The sequence below is a fragment of the Herpailurus yagouaroundi genome, unplaced genomic scaffold (genome assembly GCF_014898765.1).
Source record: "Herpailurus yagouaroundi ecotype Mexico unplaced genomic scaffold, PumYag 192, whole genome shotgun sequence".
NCBI classification, from domain to species: Eukaryota; Metazoa; Chordata; class Mammalia; order Carnivora; family Felidae; genus Herpailurus; species Herpailurus yagouaroundi.
Window position 1 is genome coordinate 21,462,078 of NW_024412423.1, and position 24,688 is coordinate 21,486,765.

At 42.5% G+C, this 24,688-nt stretch overlaps 1 protein-coding gene across 1 annotated transcript in view; it reads left to right on the forward strand.

Annotated features, from left to right (window-relative positions):
- Window positions 1-31: 31 nt before the first annotated feature.
- The window catches only part of JADE2 (jade family PHD finger 2), a 135,569-nt gene continuing 110,912 nt past the window's right edge, over window positions 32-24,688 (forward strand). The window contains exons 1-2 of the mRNA XM_040444491.1: window positions 32-125; window positions 19,535-19,816. The gene's annotated coding sequence lies outside the window, so the exon portion shown is untranslated. The remainder of the gene's footprint in view (window positions 126-19,534; window positions 19,817-24,688) is intronic.

A 24,688-nucleotide genomic window follows, 5' to 3' on the forward strand; every position in this document is an offset into this window, starting at 1 on the left:
CTCGCCGGGAGCGGCGGCTTCACCGGCCCCGGCCCCGGCCCCTCAGACCTCCGCAGTCCCAGGCGCCTGGCGTGCGTCCACCCAGGAGTCGCAGGGGCCGTTCTCAGTCGACCCGCGGGGAACCGGTAGGGAAATGGAGGCCCCAAGCACAGAGACGGAGTGCCCCTCTCCCATTCGGCAGCTCGGTACCAGCCACAGCTGTGCTGTGTCCTTGCCCTGGGGCTTTCCCCGGCACCCAGCCCTCAGATGGATGCTCTCAGTTCTGAGGGCTTATATGTGTAGCTACTTAGGGTCTTTGATTAATTCCCAAAGGTCTCGACACCCATTCAGGTTGTGGCCCACCTTCCCGGAGCCAGCCACCCAGCCAATTAAATACCTGCCAGGCCTTTTGCTAGATGCTGGGGATGCAAGAGAGCAAACTCAAAGCCCTGCTTTAATGAACTTTGCTGTCTGCTGGGGGAGGCAAACGTGAGTGAAATAATTGCTTGAGTGAAAATATTCAACGTTGGCAGATGTTCATAAGAAGGCCCAGAGTGTTAGGAGCATGAATAAGCAAGTGACCTGATCCAGACATGAGTATCCAGGAAGTGATATAGGAGAGCAGAGAGATGAACAGGAGTTAACCACGTAAAGAGACATAGGCCATGGTAAGACCCAGTCTGGCCTGGTAAGAACAGGCCAAGATTTGTGTGAGAGGGTTCTACAGTGGGGGACAGTGAAGGAGATGAGGCAGCAAAGATCAGCAAAAATAGCTGGCCATGGTAGGGACTGTGGTCTAGTTCCTAAGAGGAATGGGGAGCCTCTGAAGGATTTTAACCAGAGCAGTGACACCTCTGTTTCCAAAAGATGTTGGAAAGAATTGGAATGGATGTGTCCACAGGAGATGAGCAGGTGAACTAGCATAACTCTGGTATCTGCTCAGGTGTCAGGTAGCAGATCCACTGAGGGAAGAGCTTTCTTGTAAGTAGTGAATTTCCTATCCCTGGAAGCATTCAAGCACAGCACTTGGGAAATCACTTGAGCCCCCTTCAGCCTTGAGAGATTATTGACCTAAGAGGATTCCCCATCATCCCTTATCATTTGGTACAGAGGTACAGAGCTGGGCCGAGAATCCAGGATCCAGGGCTACAGAGTAGGGTCCAAAGGCAGAGCCATCTGTGATGTCTGCTGCTTCTGCAGTTTCTGATGGGATCTTAGGACCCCAGCAGGCAGAAACCTCCACACAAAATGGAAATACCAGGCAGTCTAATGAGGACATTGTGTTCACAAACCCAGTACCAGGCTCAGTGAACTCCCATTATGGTTAACAATAGGGAGACATAGTACTCTCACCCCCTCAAGCAGGGAGAATGTGAACAGGGGTGTAAAACCAAGACAGTCTCAGCTTCTCCACAGCAGTCAGGAATAGGTGCCCACAGCCAGGACTCTCAAAATTGAGTGCAGATCACATCTCCTGAGGGGCTTGTTGAAATAGCAGATTCCCAGGCCTCTCGCTGGATGCTCAGAATCAAGGCTCCAGGTAGTTGATTCCATCTGGCGCTGAGCAAACTTTGAAAAACATTGATCAGACTTCTCTGAACCAACTTCTTGGTCACCTGATATACAGTTGAGAGGCTGGCCCAAAAATTAGAACCCAAGTTTTGTTATCAGCGGCTGTAACTCCACAGCTAACTTGGCCACTGGGGTGGGGAAAAGCTAAGGGGTCCTCCAGCAACTAGCTTATTTAGCATCGTTTTTGATAATGAGTCATATACATATATGTATATATACCTACATACAAATATATTCATACATGCATGCAAATTAGAAGAACCCAAATGTATACAAATAGGTATTATAAAAATAACATGATATTGTTACATTATTCTTTCAAAATGTGAAGTAGTCTAAAAATGTTGGTATTAACATTTTATAGGACCCTTTGGTCTTGTAAATTATTGCCAAGTTTATTATTTCTTTTTTCCCCCCAGTTTATTATTTCCAACTTGTTTTTATGATTCAGATTTCCTCAGAGTAGAGTACTTACTTATATAGACAAGGATCAATTTTCCTACCTCATCTTTTTTTTTTAATCTTTATTGAGATATATTTCACATACTAGAAAGTTTCACTCATTTATAGTATACAATCCAATGGTTTAGTATATTAACAGATTTGTACAACTAATCAACACAAACTGAACATAGAACATTTTTGTCACCCCAAAAGAAACCACATATCCATTAGCACTTGTTCCCCACTCCCTCCAGCACCTGCCAACCACAAATCTACTTTTTGTCTCTATGGATTTCCTGTTCTGGACATGTAACATAAGTGGAATCATGCAATATGTGATTTTTTTGTGACTAGCTTTCACTTGTATAATGTTTTCAAGGCTCATCCATGTTGTACCGTGTTACAGTTCTTCATTCCTTCTTATGGCTGAAAACCACTACATCATCTGGATATGCCTCATTCTCTTTATCCATTCATCATTTGATGGACATCTGGGTTATTCTTACATTTTGGCTATTATGAATAATGCTGCTGTGAATATTCATGTACAAGTTTTTGTGTGGACATACATTTTCAGTTTTCTTGATGATATAGTGGATTGCTGTGTCTAACTTTTTGAAGAGCCGACAGATTGTTCTCCACCATGTCTGCACCATTCTCCATACTCACCAGCATTGTATGACTTCACTTACTATTTTCCCTTTCTTTTATTACAGTCATCTCAGTGTGTACAAAGATGGATCTTATTGTGGTTTTTTATTTCCCTAAGAACTAATTATGTTGAGCATCTTTCATGTGCTTATTGGCCACTTGCACATCTTTGGAGAAATGTCTACTCACATTCCTTGCCATTTTAGAAAAGAGAGATACTTTTTTTTGGTTTTTGTTCTATTTATTTAATTTTAATGTTTATTTATTTATTTTGAGAGAGAGAGCTCCCACATGTGAGCATGCGCAGGGGCGAAGCATAAATAGAGGGACATAGAGAATCCCAAGCAGGCTTCGCACTGTGAGCACAAAGCCCAGTGTGGGCTCGAACTCATGAACCAGGGCTCAAACTCACAAACCATAAGAATCATGATCTGAGCGGAAACCAAGAGTCAGATGCTTAACCGTGTAACTGACTGAGCCACACAGGCGCCCCAGAGACTGTATTTTAGAACATGTTTAGATTTACAGAAAAATTGAACAGAAAGTGCAGTATCCATCTCCTTTTCTCCTCTCCCTCCAGCTTCCTGCACTATCAACATCTAGCACCAGAGTGGTACATTTGTTACACTGACACGTCGTTACCATCCAAAGTCCATAGTTTACATTAGGGTTCACTCTTGGTGTAGTACATTCTATAGATTTTGATGAATGTGTAATGATGTGAATCCACCATTATAGTAACACAGAATAGTTTTGCTGCCCTAAAAATCCTGGCTTTTGAAGAGCAAGAGTTTTATATTTTGATGAAATACAATTTTTTTTTCCTGAGTCACACTTTTGGTCCTTTCTAAGAAAACTTTGACTCACCCAATGACATGAAGATTTTCTCTTCTCTTCTGGAAGTTTTATGGTTTTACGTTTAGATATATGATTCATTTCAAATTAATTTTTGCATATGATGCAAGGTATGGATTGTCAAGATGATAAAGGGTATAAAATTTTACCCCACTTGGAAGGTAACAACTTACTGTGGCCCGTTTTCAATGGCTGCTGGAAAAAGATCTAAGACTCCTATGATAGAGACAAAGAACTTGATGACTCACAGCATAGGGAGCAGGGTGGGCTTCAAGTTGATGTTGGTTCCCTTGTCCATAAGTCCCACGGTGGGCTATGCCAAGGGGCCGGGTGGAGAAAGTACAGAGTACACACAGTGGGTTTGTGTCACAGCTGAGGAACCCTAAGCTTAGGGAACAGCAATATTTTATAAAGGACTGCAAGCAAACCTGCCCAACCTTTGACCCAGAACAATACATTATCTTTTTTTATCTGGACAGTAAACAAACTTGCCCTTTACTCTGAAGGTGGACACTATCTCTAAGCTGTTTCATGGACAAACATCCTTGAAAAGACAGTCTAGAACAAAAGGGCAGTTAGTGTCTAACTCTTAAAATGTGCAGATACATGAGAGACCCACTGAGAAATTGTTTCCCAACATAGGTTGAGATTTTTTTTTTTTTTTTTTTTTTGGCTGTGTGGTCACCTAATTGGTCCAGTACAATTTGTTGAAAAGACTATCTTTTTTCCATTCAATTACCTTGATATCCTTGTCAAAAATCAATTGACCATATTTATGTGAGTCTATTTCTGGACTCTATTCTGTGTCATTGATCTATGTGTCTGTCTTTTTACCAATACTATACGGTCTTGATTAGTGTGACTCAGAGTTAGCAAAGTTCTTCTGTAAAGGGGGGCTGCATATAACTCCTGTTGCATACTTTACTTTGTTTCTTTTTCCAACTATTTAAAAATGTAAAAAGCATTTTTAGCTTGTAGGCCTTACAAAAACAGACTGCAGGCTAGAATGTGCCCATGGGCAATAATGTGCCAACTCCTGCTATAGCTTTATAGTAAGTCTTTTTTTTATTAAAAATTTTTTTTATGTTTATTCATTTTTGATAGTGTGCGCATGGGGGAGGGGCAGAGAGAGAGACACAGAATCCAAAGCAGGCTCCAGGCTCTGAGCTGTTAGCACAGAGCCCAACGCAAGAGCATGACCTGAGCCAAAGTCAGACACTTAACTGACTGAGCCACTTGGACGCCCCGTATAGTAAGTCTTAAGATCAAATTGTTTCAGTTCTCCAACTGTGTTCTTCTCCAAAATTGTTTTGGCTACTTTATATTATATATATATATATATATATATATATATATATATATATATATGTATATGTGTGTGTATATGTGTGTGTGTATATATATATATGTGTGTGTGTGTGTGTGTGTGTATATATGTATATATATGTATTTATATGGTGCTTGAATTCACAATCCTGAGATCCAGAGGCCCATGCTCTACCGCCCCAGCCAGCCAGGCACCCCTTTTGGCTATGTTAGTCTATTGTTTTTTAATACAGATTTTAGCATTAGCTTGTCAATTTCTACAAAAACAGGCTGCTGGTTTGGGGGGTTATTTAAAAAGATTTTTTTAAGTTTATTTATTTTGAGAGAGCAACAGTGAGCAGGGGAGGGGCAGAAAGAAAGAATCCTAAGCAGGTTCTGTGGTTCAGTGCGGGGCTTGAACTCACAAACTGTGAGATCATGAACTGAGCTGAAACCAAGAGCTGGACACAACAGACTGACCACCCAGGCACACCTAGGCTACTGGGTTTTTAATTGGGGTTGTACTGAATCTATACATCAATTTGGGGAAAATTAACATCTTAATAATCAAATCTTACAATCTGTAAACAGGGTGTATCTCTGCATTTATTTAGGTATGTTTGTTGTTATGTATTTTAAAACCTGATCAAACATTAATACATATAGTCACTACTTTATTTGTTCTTCATTCCTTCTCTATCTATACTTCCCATATGGTATCATTTTTCTTCTACCTGAAAAATTTGTTATTTCCTTTAGTACAGATCTGTTGGTGACAAACTCACTTTTTGTCAATCTGAAAATGACTTTATTTTGCCTTCTGTATTCCTTATATGGCTGCATAACAAGTTTCTCTGAAACTTGATAGCAAAAAAATAAACATTTGTTATCTCACAATTTCTATAAATTCACAAGTAGCTTTAGCGGTGTGGTTCTGGCTCAGTGTCTCTGATGATGTTTCAGTACATTTGTTGGTGGGGCTTCATTTATGTGAAGGCCTGTTTAGGGGCTAGAGGAGCCACCTCCAAGAATGCTGTTGGCCATAGATGTCGCTTCTCACTACATGGGCCTACCTCTCTACAGGGCTGCTTGTGTGTCCTTCCTCACAGGGCAGGGGTCTTTCTTCAGAGTTTGTGAACCAAGAGAAAGCAAGGCAGAAGCCACAATATTCTTTATGACATAGACTCATAGGTCACATACCATCACTTAGAACTTAACTCTGTTCACTAGATGTAACTCACTAAGTATAGTACACAATTGAGGACAAAAGAATTAGGCTCCATCTTTTGAATGGAGGATCAAAGAATTTGTGAATGTATTTTAAGCCACTACACTTTCTTTTCTTTTTTTCTTCTTTTTTTCCTCTTCTTTCTTCACCTTCTTCCTCTTCCTCCTTTTTCTGCTCCTCTTCTTTCCTTTTTCTCCTCAGATTATCTTCTAGAACCTTCCTCACCAGTTCTTTTTATTGTGGCCCTGAAAACCTTAAGAGAATTCTAGAAGATACTCTAGAAAATGATCTAGAATGTTTCTTTTCAATTTCTTTTACCAGTAATTTATTTCTTGTGTCCATACTGCATTGGTTACTAAGTCTAACATATTCTAAATATCTGAGTCTCTAGTGTTCCCCTGTTAAGTAAACTGTTGCTTTCCATTTTGAGGATGTATCCATTAATTCCCATTTTACTGAATGTCTTGTCTTTAATTGAAAGTAAATATTTAGTCTTATCAAATGCATTGTCAGTACTTATAAACACAGTCATATAATTTTATATTTAGAACTATTGATATGATTTATAATGACTCTTATTAGTGGATTTTCTAACATTAAACTTCATTTCCATTTCTAGAATAAACTCCATTTGGTCACAATATATTATTCTTCCAATATGCTTTTTTTAAAGTTTATTTTGAGAGAAAAAGAGAGCGTGAGAGTTGGGGAGGGGCAGAGAGTGAGGGAGAGGTTGAGAATCCCAAGCAGGCTCTGCACTGATAGTGCTGTCAATGCAGGGCTAGAACCCACTAACTGAGAGATCATGACCGCCGCTAAAACCAAGAGTCTGGTGCTCAAATGACTGAGCTAACCAGGTGCCCTCTTCCCAAGTGCTTTTAGATTCTATTTACTAAAATTTTACTTAGAATTTTTGCACTGATATTTGAAAATGATACTGTCCTATTTTTTTTCATTGTTGTTATATTTTGGTTTTAGTGTACTTATATTTGCTTTATGAAAAGAAATTGTAAGTTTTTATCCTTTTTCTCTTTTTTTTAAGTTTTTTTCTTTTAAGGGAGAGAGAATGAGAGGGCGAGGGGCAGAGAGAGAGAAGGAGAGAGAATCCTAAGCAGGCTCCACACTGCCAAATTACTTTGACAAAATTCTATATTGAAATTAATATTTATTGGGGCGCCTGGGTGGCGCAGTCGGTTAAGCGTCCGACTTCAGCCTGGTCACGATCTCGCAGTCCGTGAGTTCGAGCCCCGCGTCAGGCTCTGGGCTGATGGCTCAGAGCCTGGAGCCTGTTTCCGATTCTGTGTCTCCCTCTCTCTCTGCCCCTCCCCCGTTCATGCTCTGTCTCTCTCTGTCCCAAAAATAAATAAACGTTGAAAAAAAAATTTAAAAAAATTAATATTTATTATATTTTGTATAATACTACATCTGTATATATTTATCCATAATATTATTTTTATTCAAATAATTTTATGCACATTAGTCCCTTTTGGTTTTCTACTTTTAGCATTCTGATAAAATTGTACATTTCATACATGTTTTTAAATTTATTTGCATAAAACTGTATAAGATATTCTCTTATGGTATTTTGTATGCTTTTTTTTAATTTGTTTTTTACTTTCCAATGTTTGTGTGAATCTTTCCCTCCCCCTTGTAATTTTTTATTTTGGGTGTTTGTACATTCTCTCTCTCTCTCTCTCTCTCTCTCTCTCTTTTTGAGATTAGTTTGTGGCTTAACTAATTTATTGAATTTTTTCTTTTTTTATGTTAATTTATTTTTGAGAGAGAGAGAGAGTTGGAGGGGGGCAAAGAGAGGAGACAGAGGATCCAAAGTGGGCTCTGCACTGATAGCAGAGAGCCCAACATGGGGCTTGAACTCATGAACCATGAGATCATGACCTGAGCCAAAGTTTAATGCTTAACTGACTGAGCCATCCAGATGCCCCGAATTTGTTTCTTTTTTTCAAGCTTTTATTTAAATTCCAGTTAGTTAACATGATTGAATTTTTTCTAAGAATAAGCTTATTTATTAATAAGTTCTACTATAGTTTTGTTATTTTAACTGATTAATTTCTGTATTTACCTTTATTAAATTTTCCTTTTGCTTTCCTTTGGCTTATTTTAAAAATATTTTTCTAGTTTTTTAAGCCAGTTTAATCCATTTCTTTTTCTTTCATTTATGTTGATATGATTATTTAATGAAATGAATTTTTCTTTGAGTACTACTTTAACTGTACTCAGAGATCCTTCTATATGGTATGTTCATTATTGTTGTTTTCTAGAAATTATGCAATTTTGAATTTATATTTTCCCTTTGATTATAGAGTTATTTAATATAGACCCCCATATATATCCAAAGAGCACAATTTTTGTTTTCTGAACATGTTATAAATGTCAATGATTCTTGTGTCATTATTATAAAATGCTATCTGCATTATTTTTACTATGGTAATGAGGTCTGGTTTGTGGCCTAATATATAATTTTTTGTGTGTGTCTAAGTGTATGTGTATGAATATTCCAGAGCACTCGAAAACATAGTATGTTTTCTATTCTCAGAGGACAATGTATTGATCCCTATCAATAACATCTACCTTGTTGATTGTGTTGCTTGGAGTTCTAGATCATCATTTAATTGTGACCACTTGATCTGTTCTGGATTGGGAAAGGTAAATCAAAGTCTTTTAGGGGCACCTGTGTGGCTCAGTTTGTTAAGGGACTGACTCTTGATTTCAGGTCAGGCCATGATCTCATGGTTCCTAACGATCAAGCCCCAAGTTGAGCTTCCAGGCTAACAGCACAGAGCCTGCTTGGGATTCTCTCTCTCCCTCCCTCTCTCTCCCCTCCCTTGCTCTCTCTCTCTCTCTCTCTCAAAATAAATAAAATAAACTTTAAAGAAAAAAAAAGTTCTTCTGTTATTAGTGTGTCTCTGTCTAAATCTCATATCTCTATAGTTTCTATTATATGAAAGTTCTTGCTATATTACTTAATGCATAAATATTCATAACTTAAATTTTTATAGTGGATTGTAGTCTTTAGCTACAAAGATTACTTCTCTTTATCTTGGTTAAAGCTTTTTGCCCTGAATTTTATGTTGTCAGATACTAAGATTTTTAATGTTTATAATTTTTTGGTATGCCTTTCTTTGCCCATCCATTTATTATTAACCTTTCAGAATCATTTTATCTTAGATATGTACAGTTTAGAGTTGGATCGAATTTTGAATTATATTTTGAAACCTATTTTTAAAAAATGAGTTATGGGGTGGCTGGGTGGCTCAGTTGGTTAAGCGACTGACTCTTGATTTCAGCTCAGGTCATGATCTCACAGTTGGTGAGCTCGAGCCCCACATTGAGCTCTGTGCTGACAGTGCAGAGGCTGCTTGGGATCCTCTGTATCCCTGTCTCTGCTCCTAACCTGCTGGTGCGCTCTCTCTCAAAAATAAATACATAAACGTTTAAAAAATTTTTTTTTCAACGTTTATTTATTTTTGGGACAGAGAGAGACAGAGCATGAACGGGGGAGGGGCAGAGAGAGAGGGAGACACAGAATCGGAAACAGGCTCCAGGCTCTGAGCCATCAGCCCAGAGCCCGACGCGGGGCTCGAACTCAGGGACCGCGAGATCGTGACCTGGCTGAAGTCGGATGCTTAACCGACTGCGCCACCCAGGCGCCCCATACATAAACGTTTAAAAAAAATAAAATAAAAAATTAAAAGATGAATTAAACTCATTTATAGTTATTGAAATGACAGATATATTTGTTCTCAATTGTGTCATTATTTTATGTTGGTTTTCATAATGCATTTTTGTATTTCCCCTTTTCCTTAATGTAGTTTTGCTATTAGGAAGTTTTGTATTTTTATTCTAGAAGTTATCTATGTAAAATACCCTTCATCCATTTTCTTTTGGCACTGTATCTTTTGATTCCCTACCATGAGCAAAATAAAATTATCTTGTAATCCAATCCTCCCCCCCATCATATAATCATAGGATTATCAATTTTAGTGTTTGTATTAAATATGCTTAAGCTTCTACTTGATTTAGAAACTTTAAATACTATCCTGTGAATCCATTGACTCGAGGCAATTAGTAAGCTCATTCTTATTCCTATCTTCTCTCCAGAAATTTCTACATTATTAAGGCATGTAACATTTGAATTCTGACCTGTCACCCTGATTTCTATATTTGTTTTACTCTTATGTCTATAGTTAAATGCATTCCATACTCAAGGAAGGTCCTTTTACCCTGATTTCATAAGGCTTGCCACGTGATGTTAAGACTGCTGTTCTATAGTTCTAGTGGGTTCTTCAGAAAGGGCTCATGAAAATAATATTCCCTGATTTCTTACATGTTTTAAAATGTTTTTCTCTAACCTTGGGGCACCTAGGTGGCTCAGTTGGTTAAGCATCTGATTCTTGATTTCAGTTCAGGTCATGATCTCACGGTTGAGCCCCTAGTCAGGCTCCAACCTGGATGTGGAGCCTGCTAAAGATTCTCTCTCTCCCTCTCTTTCTGCCCTTCCCCCTGGCTTTCTCTCTCTTTCAAAATAAAAAATATATAATTATTTTTAAAAATATCTGTAAGCTTTATACTTGAAGATCAGTTTGGTGGATAGAATTCTTGGCCCATACTTTTCTTCCTTTGAGTGTCTTGCGGGTGTTGTTCCACTGTTGCTGGTAGTAATTTTTACCCTAGAAATGTGGTGGAGGGGTGGAGAAGTGGGACCAAGGAAGCTTCTCTGTTATCATAGTGATGGATCTCAAACATGGCTTCTGTGAGAAGTCACCTTCTCTAGATTTCAGTTTGGTTGAGGAGAGCTTCTCTGTCCATTTGTCTCCCAGAATTTTTTACAGCCTTTGTTTCTAAGAGTACTTTTAAAAGTACCTCTCTCCCCCATAGTGCTTTCCAAGAGTTTCCATCATCCCCAGCAATCTTCTTTTGTTTAATTTAGGCCTTGTCCTTGTAGTTCCCTTTCAGAGTAGGATCCTCCCCTTCTGGAAGGGAATACTTGCTGGAGAAGCTCTATTTTCCCTCCTCACTCAAGAAGTTTCACCAGATATTCTGCTTTTTTTCATCTTTAGCAACATTTTTCTTTTTTTTTTGTAAGTAGGTTCCAATGAGGATCTTGAACTGCCAACCCTGATACCAAGACCTGAGCTGAGATCAAGAGTCGGGTGCTTAACCCCGACTGAGCCACCCATGTGTCCCTGTCTTTGGCAACTCTTATCAACACTTTGGAGGTTGTATTTTTCTCCAGGTTTACCAAATATACATAGTTGGCAGATTTGTTATTATCCTTGTTGAGGGTGATAGTTCAAAGCCAAAACACTTCTGTGTTCCTTCTGAAATGGGACGTTCCCCTACTTTTAAGTTATGATAAAAAATTTTAATCAATGCCAACATGACTTGTCCTTTCAACTGAACTTCTGTGGACATCCAGGTTTGTTTGTGTTTCCTTCTGATAAACTTCTAGAAGTGAGGTTCCTGGTTCAAAAGAGCCTGCACAATTTTTTTTCTTAATTTTTTTAATGTTTATTTTTGAGAGAGAGAGACAGACAGAGAGACAGAGTGCAAGGAGGGGAGGAGCAGAGACAGAGGGAGACACAGAATTTGAAGCAGGCTCCAGTCTCCAAGCTGTCAGCATGGAGCTCAATGTGGGGCTTGAACTATGAGATCATGACCTGAGCCGAAGTCAGATGCCCAACCTACCGAGCCACCCAGGTGCCCCCTTGAACATGCACACTTTTAAAGCATTTACTGTATTTTGCCAAAGTACACGGTAGAAAGTTTGTGCCTAAACTTGTACCAGCCACGGGCTTCCTTCGTCTTTAAAGCCATTGCGTAGTTATTGCAATCACAGCTCTCACATTCTTGAATTTCCATACTCTCCTGAGCAAAATCTTTCTTCTTTTTGTGTAGCCTCCCACTTTATGACTGATGCGCTGAAAACCCCCAGCCTAGGGCCCTGGCACAGGAACAAATATCTGGAGAAACAGCAGGTTACTTACTATTAAGAACACTTTAGGGGCGCCTGGGTGGCTTGGTCGGTTAAGCGTCCGACTTCAGCCAGGTCACGATCTCGCGGTCCCTGAGTTCGAGCCCCGCGTCGGGCTCTGGGCTGATGGCCCAGAGCCTGGAGCCTGTTTCCGATTCTGTGTCTCCCTCTCTCTCTGCCCCTCCCCCGTTCATGCTCTGTCTCTCTCTATCCCAAAAATAAATAAACGTTGAAAAAAAAAAGAACACTTTAAACTCTTCTATTATGATTTTGGTCTTGAAGAGGGGGACCAATGCAACAGGTTAAAACACTCCTGGAAATGGCTCAAAAAGGCCTCCTGAGGGTGGTCAGATGAGAGCACTGAACTACAGTCACCAGGGTTTTCTATTTCTTCCCACCACACGTAAGCTCAGCAAGTAACCCAAGTTTACAGTGGTTCTGGAAGTGTCAAGGGGAAAAGCTTACTTATTTTCCCCTCTATACCTGACAAAACTGTTTTAAAGTAGCCAAATGGACTGGAGAAGCAGTTTTACTCTTGCTTATCCTACCTTGGAAAACCTGAAAATGCAGATGCATTTAAAATATCAAGTGGAGAGACTCTCAGAGCTCTTCAAGCTGACTTCCCAGCATCTGCAGAAAAGAAGGTTTTACCAGCTCAAAAGCTGGGAAACATTAAAAGCTTTGAAACCTTATGATCCGAGGCTATTAAAGAAGTTTCTAAATTCTGAATATTCCTCTCCTATGGCCTCTCCAGTATCCTGACTCGCCAACAGCCCAGGGCTTCCACAAGAACAAATAATATGCAAAACTTTTTTTAGTCTACTTATGATAATTGCCTCAAATTAACATCACAAGGCAGTGGAAATTACATTCCCCAAAGGCTTCCTACTGCAGGAAGTTACTGTGCAAAGGTAACTGAGAGGTAGTAACATTAAAATCAGGTTAGCTTCTGTTGTGCAAAAGTTTGTTAATCCATTATTTATATTCATATAAGATGGTGTTTCTGTATCTAGATGCATGAATATTTTAATCTGTTGTAAGTGTAAGCCTAAGGTTTTTTTCTATTGAATTAGACTCGTCTCTCTGCCAGAGACCATAAAGTTGATGTTCTTAAAACAGCGATCTAGCGGCTGCTTTTACCTAACCAAATGAATGTTCAGCATTCAGATCACAGAAAGTTACAGTTCTTGCTATTTTGTACGCCTCAGGCCATACCAGGAGTTCAGTCTGAATGCCTCATTTCAAGCACACATTGATGAACTAGTGCTCACCAGGAAGGAGATGGAGGAGGGGAGCTGGAGACCAGGTGGCATATGGTAGCAGAGGACACAATTGTGAGGACTGCCTTCAGATCCTTGAAGGGCTATTTTGTACAAGATAGCTCATTCTTTGCTTTTCAAGGCAGGCATAGGGCCAAAGATTGAGAGAGCTATATGAAGTCAGATTTCATCTTTAAATAGAAAAACTTTAAACAATTATAGTTGTCTGAAAAATAGAAAATACTTGCTTGGGTTGAACTGAGCTCCCAGTTATCTCACATCTACAATAAATTCATGATTGACCAAGATACATGATTAAGTATTTTACCGTTAACAAAAAATATATGGCCACAGCTATTTGTTTTTAGAAAGCTTTGAAAATGCTTAAGCAAAGCGAACTCTTGTCATTCTCACTGCTAATTTTGTAGAATAGGACCCTATAGCTAATAATCTTAATCCCAGACAAATTTCTGAAAACTGCTGCCTGCCTGACTGCCCTTGACCTCTACTCACATAGGAATAATTAATAGCAAAACAAAAACGCTTTATGTTTTGTGTTCTTCCTCAGATTATAGCTGATTTTCTTTATATACATTTATGTATTTCCAAATTTTATGTCTACATATTCCAGAGATGATTTTAGCTGCAGGAGGACTCGCATATCTTTAGTGTTACTTCTGTTAACCCCAAAGGACACTTTCCCCAGCACAAAAGGGAGAAAATGATTACCTTCCTACCGTTAGTCAGTGGTGGTGGAGACTCTCCCCATGGTTCAAGAAAAAAAATCCTCCTTTGAGAGAAACTCTTAAGTAAGCACACTACAGACAAGATTGGGCATCAGTGTAAGAATTTGCTTAAGAGACAGTTTTTGTTTTGGGGTTTTATTTTTAAGTCTCTACACCCAACATAGGACTTGAACTTACAATCCCAAGATCAAGATCGATGCTTTAGAGACTGAGCTAGCCAGGCGCCCTAAGAGCTAGTTTTTTAATAAAAAGGAAGAAGGATGAAGTGTGTGGTCCCACTCCTGAATTTAGATAAATTGAAGTCACTTCTCATCCTGCCCACCCCCTGTCTGGTGAGAAAATGCTGCGGGAGGGATGATGATGACCGCCAGGAGCCCTAGGCCCAGCTCCCAAGCCATGAGGGACAAATAGAGGGAGAAGTTCCAGGCATTGGGCCCATGGGGGACCCAGCTGCCAGTCACAGGGCAAGAACTGCACTTCTTTAATATACTTCTTTAATATACTCACAGAGACTGTGTTGGCACCATGCCATACACATCTTGACTGTGTAACAAATCACTGCTCAGCATCTGACCAGGTAGTTTTGTTAGTTTCTATACCTGTCTCCCGCACTGTGAATATTAATTGCAGACGAACTTTCTCATTCCGCTGTCTAGCCCTAGGCCTAGCCTGTGGGTTAAGCAAAAGGAGAGGCCACATTTTAGAATGACAGATTTAGTGAAATAAAAGTACTGAACACCTGACTAAATTTGAATTTCAGATAAACAACAAATCATTTGTTTAGTGTAAGCATATCCCAAATGCATTTTCTGCTGGCCACCCCACCACATTTTCCCATCCATATTTAAGACTTTGAAAGAAAATAAATGAATGCATGGATGAATGAAGAGGAAGACCAACAGGACAGAAAAAATCACAGAGATGTAATTAATGAATACCTGACATGTTTTTGTCCATTGAAAATATTTTCTTTTGATTTTTCTTAAAAAAATTTTTTTAATGTTTTTATTTATTTTTGAGTCAGAGAGAGACAGAGCATGAGCAGGGGAGGGGCAGAGACAGAGGGAGACACAGAATCCGAAGCAGGCTCCAAGCTCCAAGCTGTCAGCACAGAGCCCAACGCGGGGCTCAAACTCATGGAGTGCCCCACTTTTTATTTCTCTCTTAAAAACTTTTTATTTTTTGTGAAAATAATGTATACACACAAAAAGTCAAATAGGACTAAAAGGCGTGTCGTGGAAAATAGCAGTTCCCCAGGGCGCCTGGGTGGCTCAGTCGGTTGGGCGGCCGACCTCGGCTCAGGTCATGATCCCGTGGTTCATGGGTTCAAGCCCTGCATCAGGCTCTGTACTGACAGCTCAGAGCCTGGAGCCTGCTTTGTGGATTCTGTCTCCCTCTCTCTCTGCCCCTGCCCAGCTTATACTCTCTCTCTCTCTCTCTCTCTCTCTCTCAAATAAATAAAGCATTAAAATTTTTGGGGGGGGGGGGAGAAAATAGCAGTTCCCTGTCCCACATAAACCCAACCCCAGCCTGATACCCAGAGGTACCCAGTTAAATAAATAAATAATCTCTTTCAGCTGTTTCTGCCAGTTTTAACCACCTCCTCCATTTCTCTAAATAATATGCTTATAGTGTTATTTTGTTGATTTGTCAGTTTTAGACATTATCCATTTTCTTGCAATTATGGGAGATGAGGCTTTGCTTCTTTTATCCACTGCCACCTGCATCCTCCTTCCCTTTCCCCCAGTTTCTCAGCGCTGTTTATTACAATCTCTGGTTAAATCAATAATCTGTGTTTACATTACTGTGGCTACGTAAATTTTCTTGGTGCAGCATTTATTTGCTTTCACAGTTTATGTGTCATGGAGTTTGTTTGTTTGTTTGTTATAGGTCGCAATAGCTCTGTGTTTTCTATTTACTCAGTTTTTTTATAAACATATTGCTAACTCTCATAACTGTCTAATGGCCCCTCAATATAATTTTCCACTTGGGCATACTGGTCAGGTAATCTGGCCATCTCTCACCTGAAGTCCTCTATCCTCTGGCTCAGAGGGGAGCTCTTGCCCCTGGGCCTTCTGCCTCACTGTCATCCAGGCTCTCCTTCAGCATCACTATGGGCATCCCTTTGCCCTTTCCTGGGCATGTCTTCCTCATTCTTAGACTATTCTTTTATTTGGGTAGAGATCTTCCTGAGAAAGGGAGTGTGAGAGGCACATTATTTGTGGTCTTTTGGGTCTGCAAACATCTCTTATTGTACCATTTCCCGTAATTAATGGTTTGGGTTTAGATGTCTAAGCTATAACTAATTCTCTTTCAGAGTTCTAAAGGCCTGACTCCATTATCTCCCAGCTTCCAGTGTTGCTGTTGAGGAGTCTGGTGCCATTCTGATCCTCAGTCCTCTCAGTTGACCTGTTTTTCCTCTCTGAGTCCTTTCAGGGTCTTTTCTTTATTATCCCTGGTGTTCTGACATTTCATGGATAATGAACCTTGAAGTAGAAACCTTATTTTCTCTCCCTGAGGATTTTATAGCATTTTTAAAGCTTTCTTCTCCCTGAATTTAGGCATTCTTCCTCTCCTCCCCTTCCCCACATACCTGTTTCTCATGTCTGAAGCTTTCCTTAAATGTCTGAGGATCTCAGCTATCTGATAATATCTAAGAATTATGCTTTGATCAGCATGCTTAGATGGAACTTGTCAAACAGCAAACTTCCCTGTGGAGGTAGTTGGTCATGAGCTGGCTCTTCCATTGAAGGTTTGTATCCATATCATGTCTGTATCTGTAGGTCTTTCCCTTGAGTTTGCTCAGCTTCTATAGAAGAGGGTTCTTTAGTCTCCATTCTGGGAGTAAGTGCTGTGTCTGGCTGCATGAGGAAAAGGGGCTGGGATTTTACCTTTCGGTATCTAGACTTCTGCTGTTGTTGTCTGTATTCTCTGCACTTTATTCACACCCTCCACACTGCCTGATGTGCTGATCCAAATTCCCCAGTGAGCACCACAGGTGCCCTACAGGAATGGGCAAGGTGTACAACCCCTTTGCCCCTGGGGACTGTGCTCTCACACAGCCTCCACTACCCTCCCATTTGTAGCTCTGTCCTCCTTGTCCCCGACAGCTAAACAGCTAGGCCTGCCTCTCCCCTCAGAGCCCCTTTGCAGGAATCAGGCCTTCAACCTCCCCCGGGCTGCTGTGTGACTCACCACTCCTTCCTGTGCTTCCCACCTTCCAAAAATGTGCTTCCATCCTTTGTCTGCTGCTGTCTCCCCGCCTGTTCTCATAGACCTTGTGGATTTGTAACTCTTTTTACTCCTTTATAGTTGTTTTTAGTAGAGTTTTGGGAGGGAGCAGATGGAGATTCATGAGAGTCTCTTCTGTCACATTTACCCAGAAGTTCTTTTAGGGTTCATTTTCACTCTGAAAGCTCTTGAGGGGAACAATTTCCAGACCCCGTTCTGAAAGAATGCCTGCTGTCAGTCAACACAATCACTTTTTATTTTATTTGGGGGTAGGCATTTCTTTATGGGAAAGGATTTCAAAGTCCAAACACACACATTGTTTAATCGTTTTAGTAAAACACTCTTGACCTTTTGAACAAGATCCAAATGCGGTCCTCTGCTTTTGTCTAGGACTGGGGGACAAAAAAGCATGAGAGGCATTTTGAAACATGGCCCTGGCCCCAGTGCTTACCAGACCTGCTCTGTCTCCGACTTGAGTAAAAGCAAGGAGAATGCTGAAATGCCATGTCCTTGGAATCAATCACGAGCCCCACCTCTCCTGCTATCCTGTGTTTACACATTACTACTTATTGGGTTGTATCTGCTGGCTGATCTCCTTTCATCTGCAGGCCACACAAAACTCTCTTCACTTAAAATTGCACACAAGGTACTTGAATCAAGAGGGGCATTTTAGCAATAATTCCTCATTCCTTTTATTGGAGGACTCAGCGTCTTTAAGGAGGGTTCACTGTTGTTTCAGTGTGTTCTGCTGTGCCCAGCTGACACCTAAAGTCCAGATAAGCAAAGGAGAGAAAGCAGGGCCAGGAGACTGACTCAGGGAGAGGTGGCTGTATAGGGTGGGGCATGGGGTAGGCAGGAAAATGAGTGAACCAGGATGGAGAGGGCCTTGAACGCCACACTAAGAATTTTGTGCTTTCCTGCAGGCAGCATGAGCTACTCAAGGATTTTTAGCAGGAGAATGACATAAGATCAACTATGCTTTAAGAAAATCAAACTGATAGCTGTTGTTGAGAGGGTTGAGAACAGAGAGATGCTGGAGTCTAGGCAGGCAGGCAGACAAAGTAGTTCTTAATCCTGGCTTCATAGATCATTGGAAGAGCTGTTTAAAACATCCTGATCCTGCCCTCTACCTTGAGAGATTTGACTTCAGGTGGTCTGAACCAAAGGAGGGAGGCAACCAAGAATCTGTGTTCTTTTTTTTTTTTTAATGTTTATAATTTTTGAGAGAGAGAGCAAGTGGTGGAGGGGCAGAGAGAGAGACAGAGACACAGAATCTGAAGCAAACCCAGGCTCTGGGCTGTCAGCACAGAACCCGGCACAGGGCTCGAATTCATGAACTGTGAGATCATTGACCTGAGCTGAAGTCAGACACTTAACCAACTGAGCCACCCAGGGGCCCCAAGAATCTGTGTTCTTAAAACATTCCCCAGGTGCAGCACTGAGCTGGAAAGCTACTGTGACAAACCAATAAAGGGGACCAGGCCTCAAACTTTTGAGGCAGAGGAGGAAAGAGATTAGAGGGAGGCTGCCACCTGGAGAAGGGAAGGAGGAGAGGGAGAGGGAAGGAGTCCCACCGGATCCCTGCCTATTTCAGGGCCGCAGGGGAGGAAGATATGAGGAAGACCATTACTCTGAGCTTGGAGAGCCAAGTGGAAGCTGGTGCCTTCCCCAGGAAAGCTAGGAGAAAGTCAGATTTGGAAGAAGATGGTGACAGGGGACGTTCTGTGTACTAAAGGAGTCTGGGAGTCATGAAGTGCATAGAGTTGAAGAAAGGAGACTACAGTTCACTTCCCACTGGTCACCCAAGTACGTGGACACCCCAACATTCCTCTTCTGTAGGAGTCAGAAAGTGTGGTGGTTCAGAAATTGGGCTCTGGAATCCAGCAGCCCTGTCCCTGTGACTGTGGGAGCCACTGCCTCCTCACCTGCAGAAAGCCAGTGATGGTAGCAGTTGACTCCAGTGTGGCTATTGGGATGACTTAATGATATGCTGCCTGTGAAGGCTGGGCACAGAGCCTGGCACACAGGGAACCCTCCATAAATGGTAGCAGTGAGTAATACTAAAACATGTGAGCTCACTTCTCAAGCCAGGGAGTCGTAAAGTATTTCATTCAGTGTCTCTCACTTCTGCAGCTGGCGAGCCATAAAATATTTCATTCAGTGTTAGGGGACAAGTCCACAGGAAGGCATGAAACCTTTCATTTGTTGCTACCCACTCCAGGTGGCTTTCTCTGGGTGTGTTTTTGGTGACTCTTTTGCCTTTTATTTCTAGGACTCCTAAAGAAATGACAGTCCCTTGGCACTGCATTTAATTGGAGAGGAGCTCAGATACGGGAGATTATAATTATGACGCCTGAAATGTCAAGCTCTTCAAAAGTCAGCCATTGCCCTCACTCTCACCCTGAACAGCTCTGGGAACCCAAACCATGCAGTCCTCCAGAGCAAGCCCTGGATCTCTCAGCCAGGCCTCACCTGGGAAATCTGAGTGACGTTGACACGCAGGCCGCAGGAAGACTCACAGTGAACTGAGAAGCCTGTGCTGAGCTCTGAAGAGGTGAGTTGATGATCTGCTATTTATAGCCCCACTAAGAGGCTCTGGCCGCCAGCTCTGTGTGAGGCTGCTGGAAATGATGCCTTCACAGAGCTGAGAGCACAAAATGCAATTGGTGATTCATGGGCAGCAGCCACTTGAAATCCAAACATTCCTGTGCCCCAGCCCCACTGGCCTTTCAGATGCCCCCTTTGGAAGCATATGGAACAGATTTGCTAGCCTATGACCTTCTTGTCTGCTTGCATTTGGGCAGACAGTGAGGATGGACAGATTCTGCTCCAATAAGGGGCATGAGAAAGGAAGCAGCACTCCTCGGAAAAACACCAAGAGCCTGAGCCCGCCCCTCCCAGAGGCCTTGGCCAGAACCCAGGTCAGGCTGAGTAAGAGCCAAGCCCTGGGCTCAGGAGGCCACCCTTGGTGCTGGGCCCCAGAGGGACCCAGGGTCAGAGAGAAAGGACAGTTCCTGCTACTGCCCTGTCTTCAGGGACAACACTTGTAATAGAGCAGCTTCCTGATGATGCTTGTTCAACAGAACAAATGTACAATGAGGAAATCCTGGTAGCTTTTTCATTTTTCCCCCAATTTCCTAGCCCAGCACCTGTCATCTGAAATAGCTGTTGTTTATTTTCTTTTGGTAACATCTTGGCTTTCAGACCAAAGTCTACTTGGAGGCCCCAACACAACTAACCCTATGCGAGGAACGTGCTGAGGGTCTCTTAGCTTCCTGCAACCAAGACCAGATTGAAAGGACCAAACCAGGATAATGAGGCCATAAACCAACCAGGCTCTGGAGCCACATTGTCTGAGCTCAAATTCCATCTCCATAATTGCCAGCTACTGGGCCTCCATCACATTCATCCCTAAGACTCAGTTTTCTTGCTGGTAAAAAGGGATGATAACAGAAACTGCCTCACTGGATTGTCTTATAGACAAAAGAAAGAAACGTATGTAAAGGGGTCAAGCCTGGTGCCTGGCATATGGAAGTCTCCATTAGTGGAAGCTGCCGCTATCATGGCCGCTGCTGTGATTGTTTTTGCTATGATGTCTTGGCCCCTATCCTGACATCATGCCTGTGGCAGTCAGGCTCCTCATGGAGGTGGTGCCCTGGGGTCTCAACAGGAACATTCTATCCAATATGAATATACCACTCATCAGGCTGTTCAGCAAGATGGTCTCCACCACTGAGTAGCTCAGCCCTTTGTGTTGCCTGCCCCTGCCCTTGCCTAGGAATCAGTTGCCTATCCCTCGGGCTTGGACCTTACCCAGCCTTGACCACCCCACTCTTCTGCCCTTCTGTGTCCTGGGTGGCCGTTGAGGCCGTCCCATGGAGGACTTCACCGGAGGGTCCCAGGTGCTAACTTGAGATCTGTAGCCAGCAGGTTGCCCACCTCACCTACCAGCTGGACATGTATTACAAACTGCTGATTCATGAAGGCTCATGTGGCCTTGGTTGTTTGTACATTCTCTCATCTCCAGCTGTCGGCCAAAACATAATTGTAGCTGTCACTTTGGCAGTGAGATGCTGCGATGTGTCCTAATACAACTGCCTCTGCTCCACAGCAGTGAGCTTTTAGGAGGTGGGAGGAATCTGCAGCTGCTCCTGTGGAGAGAGCTGTTCTGAAAAGTGGTCTGTGTGATGTTCACCCAGGTGCAGCCATGAAGGTAGTGTGAGCACCAGAGTAAGGCCCTGCATTTAAACAGGCACTGGCGTGCTTTCATCTGCAGCTATAGTAATGCAATTCTGATGACATCAATTAATAAGAGAGACACTGCCATTGAAATGAGGCATTTTGAGCATCTGTAAGAGCTTGGAAAACACTGTTAGATGTATATGCAAATTGGACTCCAGTGTTCATGGGATGAATGAATGGTTAAACCACTGAGGTCCAGGGGTGCCTGGGTGGCTTAGTCAGTTAAGCGTCCGACTTCGGCTCAGGTCATGATCTCACGGTTCGTGGGTTCCAGCCCCGCATCAGGCTCTGTGCTGACAGCTTAAAGCCTGGAGCTTGCTTCAGATTCTGTGTCTCCCTCTCTCTCTGCCCCTCCCTGGCTCGCACTCTGTCTCTCTCTCTCTCTCAAAAATAAATAAACATTAAAAAACAAAAACAAAAAACACTGAGGTCCATGGTTTAGGGAGATGATGCCAGAGATATAGCTGGGGCCAGATTGGAAAGCAAGGGACCTGAAGGCCAGGCCATGGAGGTTGGACTTTATCAAGCAGGCAAAAGGGAGCCACTGAAGGACTTAAGGCAGAGAGTGATGTAGTCAGACGACAGTGGGAGTCTGGGCTCAAACACCCCTAAGTAGTAGCAATAAGGGTAAGACTCTCCCTCTGTATAACGTAGGTATGCTTGGGAAAGTTTCTGGAGCACCTGGAGCACTGGCTCCTGGATTCAGGGGTGGCTGTGACTTCATGCTTAGTGGGTAAGTGTCGGAAAGGCCAGCCCTAGTCAGGCCAGTTAAGTGTGCAGTCAGTAAGGGGACATACAGGGCTCATGCCATGTCATTTTTCCTCAGTCCTTCCAGGCCAGAGTTCATTAAGGAAGCGCTTGTGTGCTGATGTTCTAAATTCAAGAGACTGCAGACACTTATGCCAAAGGTCAGGGGAGCCTCCTGGGGCTGAGAGATGGTTCCACTGCCTGTGGGTATTGTCTCCCCTATCGTACATACACACTTAGAAAACAGCAGATATATATCCAAGTTTGGTTGATGGAGCCCTTCCTAGAAGAAAGGTTTTATTCTCTTGTGCTTAAATAAATACCAGTTTAAAGGATGGTTTCATGAAGACAGAAAAATATGAAGCATTGGGACCATGACCAATGGGTGAGCCACCCACGATGATGGAAGCCAGAGCATATCTGGACCATCGTGTAAGTCAAGAGGAAAACAGGATTCAGGGGACAGAAATTTTGTGTCCCCTTCTCAGAAGGGGATTGTTTTGCAAGCAGGGGTTTGGCAGTGATTCTCGCCTTTCAGCTGTAAGCTGGCGAGGGCAAGATGCCTCTCAGGTTGTCAGGGGAGGAAAGGCAGGAGGAAGAAATTCCATTCTGGCATGATCTTCCATCCTTGTTCCCTGAACTGTGCTACCAGGGGGGCAGGAGGGAGGAGAAGTGGCAGGTGTGGAACAGTGAGGAAGTCTCCTTACCTGAGCAGCTCCTGACACAGGTGGCTATGGTAGTGGGTGCCTGGAACCCGTTTGCCTATGGTCGGAGCCTGAACCTTATCCTCTTCCCTGATGGCAGGCAGCGCATCATAACCACCTCTGGCTACCCTTGGCTGGCTTGTAGCAATATGCCCAGATGTAGTTTTACCCTATTTCGTTTGCTTTTTCTTCTTTTTAAATCTATTTTGAGAGAGAGGGGGAGCAGAGGAGGGGCAGAGAGAAAGGGAAAGAAAGAATCCCAAGCAGGCTCCGTGATGTCAGTCTGACATGGGGCTCAATCTCATGAACTGTAAGCTCATGACCTGAGGCAAGATCCAGAGTCAGATGCTTAACCGACTGAGCCACCTAGGCACCCTTCCAGTGAAATTCTTTTAATGTGGGACTGGAACTCAGGACCTTAAGACCAAGAGTCACATGCTCTAACCACCTGAGCCAGCCAGACACTCCTTCACAATAAATTTTTAAAAAGTATGCAGTAATGCCTCTCCTCAAATATAAAATGAATGTGTGTTGAAGATTTAACTTAATTCATCAGTTAATAAGAGAAGCACTCAAATATCACAACTAATCCAAACATTTATTTATTATTTTTGAGAGAGAGCGCGAGCAGGGGAGGGGCAGGGAGAGAGGAGCGGAAGCAGCCTCTGCACTGACAGCAGAAAGCCTGATGCGGGACTTGAACTCACAAACCGCAAGATCTTGACTGAACCACCCCGGTGCTCCCATCACAACAAATTCAAAGGAGAACTCAAAGTATCACTCATGGTTGTTGGATAAGGGATGCTGAAATGATTTTAGAAATGGGTGCAAAACTAGTCAGTGCCCACAAGGCAACAGTTGGTGGTCCTCGGCCAGCCACAGTCTGTGTTTCTGAGAACAGGAATTACATTACTCTCAAACTTCTACAACTTCACTTCCATCTTTAGAGACGAGAACTGTCTACTCAAAGACAACAGAAGGCAGAGAGAACCTAGGTGGGTTAGTTACTCGGGACACCCACTAAATTTCAAGATCTTTCACAGTTGTTCCCTCTACTTGCAATTGGCTCCCTACCTACATCCATCCTAGGATTTCCTCTGCTCATCACCTCTGCTGCCCTGTTTGTATCAGCTCACCCAATGGCTTTGCCCATGTTCCAGGTGATGAACCTGGGAAAACCAGCTATCACCTGGGCTGAGCTGGCTGAGTGTTCCCCAGGCTCCAACTCTGCTTCTGTGGTGGTGGGCCTTGGAGGTGTGAGCCAGGCCATCTCAGGGCTGGTAGTCACATTGGGCCTAGTGTGGGTAGTCACATTAAAAAATGGTTAAGGTTTTGTGGAAAAAGATCAGATTAGAAATGCAGAGAGAAAAGACCTATGGTCCAGCACAAAAGACAAAGTGTGTAATGACCATTGAGTTCCTGGGATGATTTTCTGCATTTGGATTCTGTGAGAATCCTCCTTTATACTTGGGTGGGTGTCTATTCCAATAATTTCCTATCTAAGAGAGTAGCTGACATGCAAGTTGTATTATGACCGAGGGGCGTGGGGTGGTGTCTGAGGGTTTCCCACAGAGCCCACCATTTGTGTTGGCACCATGGAGCATTGTATCAGCCCCAAATGGCGGGGGGCAGAGTGGTCCATCATACGATGGAAAAGAACAAATATCTAACTCACCTTGCACCCTTGGACAATCACCTCACCTCCTAAGAACAAGTTTTCTTTTTAAGTTTAT